At 40.9% G+C, this 11,294-nt stretch overlaps 1 protein-coding gene across 1 annotated transcript in view; it reads left to right on the top strand.

The window, feature by feature from the left end:
- The first annotated feature begins 1,876 nt into the window (after positions 1 to 1,876).
- The window catches only part of tbkbp1 (TBK1 binding protein 1), a 72,427-nt gene continuing 63,009 nt past the window's right edge, over positions 1,877 to 11,294 (top strand). The window contains exon 1 of the mRNA XM_039616826.1: positions 1,877 to 2,050. The gene's annotated coding sequence lies outside the window, so the exon portion shown is untranslated. The remainder of the gene's footprint in view (positions 2,051 to 11,294) is intronic.

Here is an 11,294-nt window from a genome sequence, read left to right as displayed (position 1 = left end):
ATATTAAAAGATTCAGAGAATCCACAGAAACCTCTGAAAGGATGAAAACCAATACTGAATAGCTATCATCTTCATTGAATACAGATGTGGTTCTGTAATGGGAATCACTGTATGGGCTCAGGAACACTTGTGGAAACTACTGTCACTGAACACAGTTAGCATCCAAGTAAAAAAAATCCACGAACTGCTTTTTGTCTGAGAGATCTGAGTCTGATGTGCTGTTTGGAAATCAGGGACGTCCTACCCTTCAGGCTGAAGAGGAAAGACCCCACAGAACCTGTTATCAGTGCAAAGACTGGGCGCATTGTCTGTGATAGTAAGTGGCATTAGTGCACACAGCATAGGCAATTTGTAGATCTGTAAAAGCACCACAAAATTTGGGGCGGCATGGTGGTGCAGTGGTTGCCAAGTCCTGTGCTTCTCTGTGGCTTCCTCTCACAGCCCAAAGACACAAATTTCCACTGAACATGAACGTGAGTGTGAATGATTGAGCCTTTATGTGTACCTAGCCTCCCACCCTATGACAGCTAGGATAGGCTCCAGTCCCACTCCAAACCTGAACTGGATAAAAAGGAGTGAGGGAGGGCTGGATACAGATTTTGGAGTAACATATTCAACTATGAAAGCAATGTATTATTTTGCTCAAGGACTATTTCATGGAGACAAAGCCAAACTACATTCCTTACACATTACAGGGTGAAGAAGGGCTTATTTAGCCTGCCTGCAGTCCAATCCTGCCACTCACTGAAATCATGTCGTACATTATGAAATATTTTGTTTCAAAATATGACAAAGGGGGTCTTTAACTGTGATGAAAACTTATATCAAGTAATAATAGGAAACAGTGTCTTTCAAAAGTACAATAATGTTCCTAGTTCACAAACTCTTACACAGGTGATTGTTAAAAGGCAAGGTGATGCAACGCAGTGGTAAACTTGCTCTGCTGCAACTTCTTTGAAATGTTTTTCAGGTATCAAATTCAACATGAGCACAAAAATCATGTCATTTGGTAGAGTCAACATTTGACACATTGTCTTTGCAACATTTTCAGTTAGTATATCTTTGCATTCTATGATTATTTACATTTTTACACAGGACTAGCCAATAACATAAAAACCTAAGCCTGCAATGCAAATACACATTGTTATTTAAACACCATCAATTTTTAAGTGGACCATGACGCGTTTTTTGCACCTCAAAGACAAATTTTTAAAATATTTACTGCTATAAGTCCGAAATAAGACGTGCGAATGAAACAGCACTTTCTCATTCTTGGCAGAGGTTATGCTCATTTCGGAAGTGGGACATTGACCCAAATTATCTATATGAGGGTCAAAGATGTAAAAGACACAGCAATCAGACAGAGCTGGATTTGAAATTGTGTTTCCAGTCCCTGACACTCCATCTAGCTTAGTTGGCACCAGTGCCAGTTCAAGCAGCGTTTTTTTCTTCACAGCCCTGAAAACAGAAGGTGTGAATAATTTTCATGTATAGAGGATGTAGCCATTGCAGGAGCCATGTGGCTTTAAATGTAAGCTGTTGAATTGTTTGCAAAAAAAGCGTGCGCTATAAATAACACTTCAGTCCCGTTATGTGCTCCTTTTATCTCATTCCCTTCTGCTGTTTGGGGACTCAGTAAGGACTTAATGCGTCTGGGTCGAAATGTTATAACGTTCGTGTTTTCCTCAGTTTGCTGTCAGATTCTTAGCTCTCCCTCTAAAATGTAGGGTGACTCAGGCAGGAGACATAGATGTTCTCGTTAAAAGGAGAAACTAACGCTGCTATTCCCGCGACATCATCATCCCACACTAGTGGAGCTCCACGGTGCGCGATGTGATGCTCAGTCCTGCACAGTAGCAGCTAGAGGAGGCGTGCTTATCCCTGCCACAGGACCACAGGAGCACGGGAGGAGGAGGACTACAGGAGCGGCCAGCGGGTTTTTCCCGGGCACCGGACACACCGTGAAACAGGGCGCTTTTTCAGGGGGTGCTGTGCCCCCGCCTCCCACTCTCCCCAGCGATGGCATCCACGGATCGATCAACGGGAGCGCGTGAGTTGTCTTCTTTTATGCAAACCGTGCAAAGGCTTTCATGTGACGGACATAGTGTGTGTGTGCGTGTGTGTGTGCGTGTGTGTGTGCTGGAGATAGAACGCAAACTGCATGTCTAACACCACAGCCATGTTTTGGTCATCGCACTGATCGCCTCGTTTAAAAAAAAGAAAAACGGGGATTTAAGATTTTATTCTTTTTTTAAAAAACACAGCATCCAACTGTGTTTATTATTATACGCGCAATTTATTTGCAGTGCTCACAGCTGATGCGTAGCTCTCCTTAAAGGAGACGCGTGTGCTCGCTTCTGTGGCAACATCAGCACCACAAAGAGCGATGCCCCTGGCCGCAGGCAAGCTTCAACTTCAGCTCCGTGCTCCGTGCTCAACGCGGTCAGCAAAGTGTAGACTACATCTGTTGGCTAGTGATTGTCAAATCTGCTTTTCTCACTCTATATTGCTACTTAGGAGAGTTATGGAAAACAGTAAATTCTGCACAGCCTTCTATATATTTTCACTGTAGGTATGGCTATCCTCTTAAAACCCTGCGAGAATATTTAGGAATATCAGTCATTTTCAGACTAAAAATATGCAAGCGGTTCTCGCAAAGCCACGCTTTCTTTCTCTTTTCTGTTGGTGCTGAAGGGGGATGTGTGCTCACTGGATTGTAGAAGCAGTCTGTGGAGCATTTCTGGCTGTGAAATACAAACAGTGCGCATCGGCTAAGTACAGACAAATGAGAGAAGGAGGTGAAAAGGAAAACAAGACTTGCCCTTTTCTCGTGGAATAGAAACACTTGCATGTGGATGTAGCTGTTCTTCGTGGTTCGTTAATGTGTTCGAGAAAAATGGAAAAGTCACGGAAAAACAGCAACGGGTTAAAAAAATCTCACAGCAGAACTTCACCCATGTATTCGCCTCTCCGAACAGAATTTGACTGTAATAGTAAGCTAGAGTGTTAACTAGGGAAAAAAAATCTATCAAGTTTCATGCTGATGCCTCCAAAATAAATGTGGCTGTTTAACTGCAAAGCACACTCATCACTGATGTGAACCGTCAGTAACTCAGTATCACATTTTTTGCATATTTTGTGGATAGAAAAGAATTTGACCCATTGCTGATGCCGAAGTTGGTGGATTCACCAAACTAAAAGGGCTTAAAATTTGAATCTGATGCAAAGTAATGGACAAGCTAGCTGACCGGGATCTGTCCAACCTGGTATATAGATACAGATACTTGTGTTTAAGCTGCATCTCCTGGTTGCATGAATGTGGGTTGATGTGACTCCTGCACATGAGATGGAAATGGCACAGTGGAAACCAAGAAAATGGAGATTTGTAAGAGGTGTTTAATTAAAGTTGAAGAAAATGCTATTCTAACCAAGAGCTTTTGGTGCATAAATCAAACCAAAGCATAAAGTAAAAAATGAAGGAATGTGAAACTTGAACAGGATCCAAGACTTGACTCTTAGGTGTGTGTTTGTGCCTCCAAATCTACCCCCTGAGGTGGAATTCATGGTCTTGCATTTGTGTTTGTTTGTGTAGCTATTCAGCTGGCCTGAGTAAAAGTTTATGGATATGCAACCTATGCAGACATGCTTTCATGGAGCCCAAAAAGCCCTTGAAAAACAAAACAACCAAGAAAAGGAAAAAGAATCTCTTAGCCTGATGGAGATCATGCGCACCCCTGGTGACAGTACACAGATACAACATGTAGACAGCAGAAAAGCACCGTGTCCTCTGTGCAGGGCCAACGCACAACCATGCTGGTCCTTTAAAAAGAATTTTTGTTTTGGTCCTTGTGGTTTGTTTTTGGTGTTTATTAGCAAATTTAAGTTTTTTGTATGGATTTGCATGAAAAGTTTACCCCAGGTGTGATTTGGTTCAGCTTCACAGTGATTAGCTTCTGAGGTCAACAGCATTGAAGCCTGATTTTTAATTTTTTTTTAAAATTATTTTTACCATCCAAAAGTTAAAATGTCTGGTTATTATCCAATTAGGTCAAATCTCAAATTTTTAACTGACTAACTCAAACTTCTGAGAAAATAGCTACAATTGAGGAAGACAACTTGGAACTTCAATTTAATAACCCCAAATTTTGACGTATGGGTGCCAAAAACAACCCGGATCTCTGTAACAACAAACTTTGTTAAGGATTTTTTTTTTTAACATCGAAAGATCGGAAAAAATTGCTAAATCTCCCATCATGTACTCACAATTCCATATCAAACTTGAACGGCTTGATATTTCCACGAAAATGTTACAGACTAACTAAGAGTAACACAGCATGCTGCTGATCTTTATTCATTCGGGATGTGTTTGGATTAAATTATATTGTAGTTTGAAGTCGTTTGTCTTTCCTTTATGACAAACACAAAATGCTTTTGCATAGAGTGAATATTTAAAGGATTCTCTCAAGAGTGGGCAGGGACATCGTGCTGAGAGGCAGTCGGGATTGTCCTCACGGGCCTCCTAGCGTGTACACAGGTACACAAGGAGGAAAGCGAACATTTGAGCATGAAGGAGGAGTGCCTAGACCATGAAAACCTTGAATATCTAATCACTCTTTTGGGACTAACATCCCTGATCCGAGTCATTATTTCACATGCTCAGATAGCCTTAATAATTAGCCCTATGCACAATCTGTCAGTCACTGTCAGTGCCTCTGCAGTGGCCTATAAGAGGGGTCAAGAGGTTACATTAAGAACACTTAACTTTAAGCTTCCCATCCATCTACAGAGCCAGATCTTACCGGTCTCCAGACTTCAGTTGATTAGCACCACTTCAGCTTTCAGCCCACCCTTCTTGTCAGTTCCCAGGGGGTCGCCTTTGAGGGAGCTAATTTAAGTAAGTGAATCATAACTTTACCTGCTAATCACCAATCACATAACCACTGTACTGCTGTATCGTCCCTCATGGGTCCGGGCTTGTTTTGCTGTTTTTCTGCCCTCGTTAATCATGTTTTTTTCCCTCCGCACTTTAAATTGGATCGCAGCGAGCTCCTCCATGCTTGAAGCTGTTGTATAATGTACTTTGTTATTTGCTGATGAGTGCTGTTGATGCTGGTTTTTTTTGGAAACATGATGCGCTGTGAAGTGAGGTTAGAGTATGCCAGTGAGTTTACTCTCATGAGGAAATGGCCTCTCAGACAGATTTTGTTTTGAAAATTATTAGATTTATACCAAGGACACAGTCGACGTGTAATATTACATATGTTATTTTGGGGTTTGTTGTGTTTTATTTGATTGTATTTAGACACACTTGAGGGGAAAGTGTGCGTCCTTAGCTCTGGGATCGAGCTTTCATAGTGTGAGACACACCCTTCAAGTGTTTATTTCATTTTTTAATAATACAAAGTCTTTTTTAGGGGCGGCTGTTTGGTGCCGGCCGACTTTGAGGCTTGCTCTGTGAGTAACTCCTGTAATGTGTTTAAAGACAGTATTTGTGTGTATTTGTGTGTGTGTGGAAGGAGTGGTTACTGACGCAATCACACTGAGAACATTGACACCTTTCATTGCACAGAGGAAGTGTTTTTCTGTGCTGAATGAATTAACGTGCCGAAGCAAACGAGAATCACAGCTGAAACAGTTGCCGTTTGCACGACTCGTTCAGGGTGCAAAATCTGCAAAATCACATCCTTTGCAATACGCCGAGTCTTAAGAGCAGATTTGCTCTGCAGGTCTAACATTTAACCCTTCTGGAAAAGAAATGCTTTTCGAATCGTTGCCTCAGTATTGCAAAATAGAGAAACGCAGTAGATTATTAGGTCTGCTCAGCTCTGTGAGTGGCACATTTCGGGCTCTGCTGATCACTGATGTTTTTTTTCCTACAAAGTGCGCATTAAGATTCTGACATGCAAACATAAATCTGCTTTTCTGTTATCATTAGAAGAATTCCTCATCCAGACACGATTCTCATGATGTTAATTCAATTATGCAAAGCTAAAAGCTGCCACTCACATAAATGAATAACGTCAATGCAACTTTTATATTACACAACACACACACACACACACACTATATTATAGATGGACGCCCACATGACAAATAATGTAATTTGGTTGCTACAAGTTTATAAATGTAATGCTTGTAGCAGCTAATGTAGTCTCATGCTGTTGGCCTGAATGAAAGATAAGACGTGGGGAACAGAAGTCTGGTTAACTCACTTATTTCTGCTTCAAACTCCAAGTGAACTTAGTCATGTAACACATCAGAGGCACAAAAGGATTTTTAGAGGGTTTCTCACATATGAAGCAGTACCCTTTAAGACCTGAAAAGGAGATATTGTGTAAGGTCAGTGGTGCTCCAGTTATGGGGGTAGCCCCTTTGCAGAAATCATGACATAAAAATACACAGACCTCGTTTAGAGCACTTTTAGGTGGGAAGTATTTTCTTTCTACTGTCTATTTAAGGTACATATTCTTATTTCCCAGTGGGTCACCACAGTGGAGGGGTCTCCATGTTTTGATCTGGCACAGATTTTACACCAGATACAGACACTTCCTGACAAAACCCTCCTGTTTATGCTAGGTACCACCACTAGGGGTACATTAGCTTGTGCCCCTGAGGCGTGTAAGGCAACTGTGCTAACCAACTAGCTAAGACAACAGGTCAAATAATGCATTCTCACCAGGGAATTTACATAATCACGTTACGTCAGATGCTATTTGTGTTTCATCATTATGCATGAGGTATTTTATGGCCCAATTTTAGAGACTTACAGAATCCACTTCAGGAGGCTGGAGAGGTGCTGGTGACATAAGATCATCTGCTATGAGACTGTGGCTCACATTTCCTTTGGACCATTATGTTTTGGGCTTATTATCTGGGTTAGGTTAAGGCACTAATGGCTCAGTCACAGCAGAGCATCGCAACCTCATCGTGACTAGAAAAACATCAGCAGTTCTCTGACATTTGTATTGAGCTTTTTGCTGTTGCTGGTTTGTTGCAACCAATGGGCGACTGTTTTCGATCACACAATGATTAATTAGGTTGCAACCCGTCTTAGACAGATTGACAAAGCATTGCAAATAATTGGTGATTTGCAACACATTGAAATCAATACTGATGACCGCAAGTCAGAGCATCTCTTTGCAACCAGTGACTCCACTCAGCTGCTTGTATTCTGGCTATATTCCCACATAAAAACAAGGTTGCCGAGCACCTGTGTCATTTCGCAGTTAGATTGCTGCCCTGCAAGAACTACGTGACTTTTTGTGGAGGATTTTTGAATTTCTGTTTCAAATCTGGCAGAACTCAAAATGTAAGTAGTCAACATGAATTCAAACTTGCAACAGATTCGCGACAGATGGCAACAGATTTTTGCCAATTTATGACAGTTAATCTCAAACAGATTGAATGTAACGGCCAGCTTGACCGCATTCAATTACAACCTGATAGCAGACTGATAGGTGACTGACTCTTATTGATGTTTTATTGCAATCGTGACGCATCACAGTTGCTTTGAAGACAGCAGCTGACTACAAGTGTTGACAGGTCACGGTCTGCAACCACTGTTATATCGTAAAACCTGCTTGTGTAACCCGAGGCAAACACTTTGGGTGAAAACACACCACATTGAAAAAAGTTAGGAGTTACAATCCCACTTTGCTGATGCTGTAACCTGGTGTGTGCCACCAAAGGATTCCTTGTGTTTAACTAAGAGTTGCAATGCAGAGTTATACAATTGATGGGTATAGAATACTTCCTTTGTGAAACTACTCAAGACAAGCGTTGTGTGTGTGTTTTTTCTTTGTTGAGTGCTGTGTTGGTTAACAGCAGGACACAAAAGAGAGCTATGAGTTCATTTGTATTGGCAGATGATCTTGGCTAGCTGTCCGTGGCTGCAGACTGAAGACAGTAGTTGGAGATGGCTGGAGAGCAGAACAGGCAGGTTTAATGCACAGTGAGCTGAGCCCAGGTAACTGAAATGAACCAAAGTACACGAAGAATACAAAAGTAGGAACAAAAGCTGGCTCTAGTGTAAGTACGAGAGACTAAAGGATCTGACAGCGAGTGAAATGAAGAGCTGGGGTATGTATGCAGCTGTGGCTTAAAAGAAGCCAATAGAGCTTAATGTTAGAACATTAGGAATACAAAGTGTTCTCTAGTGTTAAAGTCATAGGCGGCATTGAGGTTTTTTAGTTCTTTAACAACTTCTAGCTCCTGACAGACAAGAGTAATAATTAACACCAACAGTTCTTGTCATTAAACGCAAACATGTACTGTTTGGGTTTATTAACATATGATTAACGCTGCTATTTTTATTGTGAGGATAGTTGGATGAGTCATTTTATTGTTCTATATAAATCTGTGTTGTTTTTCTTCCCTGAACCTTGCTGCCCCGCTGGACTGAATCTGAGAGCTGTCAGCACGTTAAGAGTGACAACGCTGAGCAGTACACACTGTCTTCTTCGTACAAAGCATAACTGTCGTTATCGTCTTCTGCCAACGAGGTCTTTCAAAAGGCAGTTCTGACATGATAATGCATTGAAATAGTCAAAAACATGCAGAAAGATTGAAGCCATTCAAGCAAATGAAGGACAGAATATAACACAAAGGACAGAAAGTCGTGTTCTTTAAAAAAGAAAGAAAGAAAAGGTGGCAAAAATTTGACTAAAGCAAGTATGCAGGATTTTTTTAATGTCGTAAAGACCTTGGCCTCTCCAGCTTTCTGCTCTGTGAGTGACAAGCTGCTTGTGTTTAACCGCTGTGCTCTTTAGACTGGCTTCAAAAGCAGGATTTAATTTAAGATACTGCATGCTTTATTTCCTCTCTTAGCTGAGTGTTTACTGTACATTGGCTGCATCAGGACGGCACAAACTGTTATTGCACGTCTGTCTTCGTCGTGACGCTTGCACAGCCCGGATCGGCTTATTGCAGCTTCGACGATAGCGTTAATGATGTTCTCACCTCAGGGGATGTCACAGGGAGATGGGATTAACAACAACGAATAATTTTCTGACGAATTAGAATTAATTTGAGTGTCAGGTCAAAATGATGACGTAGAATTGATGTAAATGGATTGCATCACGGCTCAGAGGTCTGCTGGGATAATAAAGTGTTTATTATCCACTAAAAGAGGCGGTTATTTCCAAAATTTATTGGCCTTTGCTGTCATCTTGAATTAAGCCTTTGATCAATTCTTAATTTAAAAATATTGATTATTGCAGCTTTCTCTAGCTTTATTAAAACCATTCTGTTCCACACTGTTAATACGTATTTGATCAAACTCTGGATTCACTTACAGCCCAACATTTAATCAAAAGGAAAGTGTGGATTTATGTAAGTTTATTTCATTAGTTAAATTATAGGGGTTTAGTTTTATGGATGGCATTGTAAGATTAGCAGTAAGTCCAAAACAACCAGGTTATTTAGAAAGAGATACAACATTGCTGCAAAATGAGGCACAAACAGTCATGGTGCATGGCATGCAAAAGTCTTGAGCCTTCCCATTTCTTTATAATTTCTTTGTAGTGACCTATAAATTCAATTCAATTCAATTCAATTTTATTTATAAAGCGCCAAATGACAACAACAGTCGCATCAAGGCGCTATATATTGTACGGTAGACCCTGCAATAATGCATACAGTGAAAAACAATCATATGACCCCCTATGAGCAAGCACTTTGGCGACAGTGGGAAGGAAAAACTCCCTTTTAAGAGGAAGAAACCTCCGGCAGAACCAGGCTCAGGGAGGGGCGGGGCCATCTGCTGCGACTGGTTGGGGTGAGAGAAGGAAGACAGGATAGATCCCAATACCTATAAATCATTCAAGCATAAAAAAGGCACCTAACTGAAGGGATGAATTGTGTTATGTCTACACATAACAGACAACTTGGCAAAGAACCTAGCAGCCTGTTACAAAAACACACAGTTTGTTCCCATTTCTTTAGCTGAATCTATGAAAAATGCAAAACATAACACAGTTTGACAGGCATAAGATATTATTTCTGCACCAGCAAGGTGAATGCACCTTAAATTCAACCTGACACATAGAATTTGGTAACTGGGGTCTTCATTAGAGTTTAAAATACAGGCGTCAACAATGTAACTATTAAGATTTTTTGTTGCTAGGAAGCAATATTCTTTTTTCTTTTCTTTTTTTTTTTTTTTTTTTACAGACAATGGTGCACAGAGAAGTAGCATTAATAATCTACTTTGTTCACTAAGCACCTTGATTATGCTGTAGTTTCCACTCAGCACCTGAGAGTCGGCCTCAGCCATAGGAATATGAGGTCGTTTGTCTCACTCTGCAGTATCATCACTGGTGACCAGCGAACATTAGACCGATTGCACGCGCACACACAGCGAGGAAGCGTCCTGCCTAGAAACAGTTCCGACATAACTCTCAAATAGACAATTTATGCAAAACTTATTTCATTTTCCTCCAATAGATTCGCCACTGTTCCATACTTTAGCTTTCAGTGTCTCCTGCCCCTGGGTCGGCTCACTGGGAGGATCTACTCACTTATGTGTTCATATACATAAATATGGACGTTTATGTAAGCTACTTACTGACTGAATCACTAAATGAAAAGGGAGAGCAGAGGCCCTGCTGGCTGATGGAATATTCATGGATGGCTTTCAAGGGTCACTAGGGGTAAAGGAAAAAGAAGGCAGGGAGAAAAAACAGGGAATGATAAACTGCTGTGTGTCCTACCTTTATGTTTTGTTCATGTGATGTCTCCATTTAGGTCTGGCTGTTAAATAAGTCAAAGTATTGCAGGCTAGAGTGTGTCAGGTACTCAGTTGTGTAAGTCACTGCAGCAGGTTTCTCTGTTTGACATCTGTGAAAATAGAATTTTCTAACAGTCATCATTCTGAGCTAAGATAATGACCATTTCCGAAAGATGCTAACCAGTCATGACTGGTGACTAAATGTTAATCATTTTTAATAGAGAAAGCACCAAAATCCAATTAAGCACAACCCCCAGGCTCACCTGCATAAAAACAGACATAAGAGGCTTCTTTTGAAGTACGGTTGATAACGGTGATTGGTTCCAGAGCACAAAGTGTCTCTTTTTAATCCAAATAAAAGTTAAAAAAAAAAAAAAAAGGCAGTAATGTTAAGCTAGTGATAAACAGCTCCTCTGAGCCTCAAAATCCACTCAGATTTCCCTAATCAGGTTTATGGCAGAGTGAAAAATGCTGCACAACTTGTTACACCTGGAGAACGTATAGGTGACAAAGCTTTGATAATTTAATCTCGAATCCTCTTGAGGCGACCTCCTCGTTACCTTCAGGA

Source organism: Oreochromis aureus, linkage group 8 (genome assembly GCF_013358895.1).
Source record: "Oreochromis aureus strain Israel breed Guangdong linkage group 8, ZZ_aureus, whole genome shotgun sequence".
Lineage (NCBI taxonomy): Eukaryota > Metazoa > Chordata > Actinopteri > Cichliformes > Cichlidae > Oreochromis > Oreochromis aureus.
Note: the sequence above shows the minus strand (reverse complement) of the source record. Positions and strands in the feature narration are given on the sequence as shown.